The following is a 1,012-nucleotide window of genomic DNA, read 5'->3' as shown; positions in this document are numbered from 1 at the left end:
GAGATAGAAAGACGGAGACAGAGAGGGAGAGGGCGAGGGCGAGACAGAGACAGAGAGGTGCACGGTTGTGACGAGTTCTTGGGGGTTTCTGTAACACACTCAGGCACACACACTCAGGCACACACACTCAGGCACACACACCTATGCACAGACACACAAGCTCAGTCTTCCACACTCAGATACACACATGCACATAGACACCCACCCACACACCTACACATCCACATCCACACACTGACGTATGCTCACACACATGCCCACTCACATACAGACAAGTACACAGATACACACATGCTCACACACGTGCGTGCACACCCACACACATGTGCACACTGACGCAGCTCACACGTGTGCACACTCACACAAACACACACTCACACACCTCCACGTGCGCACCCAACTACACTCACACTCACGCACACCTAGGACTGAGGCCTCCTTGCTGTGGATGTGACAGCCAGGCCACCGGGCCGCACCCCGCCGAACCCGCTCAGGTGGACAGGCACCAGGGTCACGGCGTGGAGAAGCCCCCTCCTCCCAGTCCCCATCCTCCTCCCTGGAGGCTGTCGTGTTGGAAGGGGCCCAGGTGGCCCGACCTTTAAGTGCTCAGGCGTCTCTAAGGGGCCTCTCTGGGGAGCAAAGTCTGGGCCGCCTCCCCTGCAGGACTGTCCTCGCTGGACACCGTCCAGCTGTTGAGACTCAGAGCCGGACACATCCGGCAGAGCAGGACCGACCCTCAGGGCTCCCAGGACCTGCTAGGTCACGCCTGGTGGCCCCCACAGAGAGGCCCATGCCCAGAACCATTGAGGGGATGCTGAGTCCATGGGATAAGGGGGAGGCGGGGTGGTGGGACAGAGCTGTCCCCATGGGTTTCCCAGGCTGTCAGTTTTTATGGGAGCAGACGGCCTCCTCTTTCTCCCTCAGAGCGGCCGGGGGGTTTGAACCGCGGGCCATCTGGGCATGAACAGCTGGTGCTTCACCGCCACGAGACCAGGCTCCCTCGGTAAAGCCT

This window comes from Tenrec ecaudatus, chromosome X, assembly GCF_050624435.1.
Source record: "Tenrec ecaudatus isolate mTenEca1 chromosome X, mTenEca1.hap1, whole genome shotgun sequence".
NCBI classification, from domain to species: domain Eukaryota; kingdom Metazoa; phylum Chordata; class Mammalia; order Afrosoricida; family Tenrecidae; genus Tenrec; species Tenrec ecaudatus.
Note: the sequence above shows the minus strand (reverse complement) of the source record.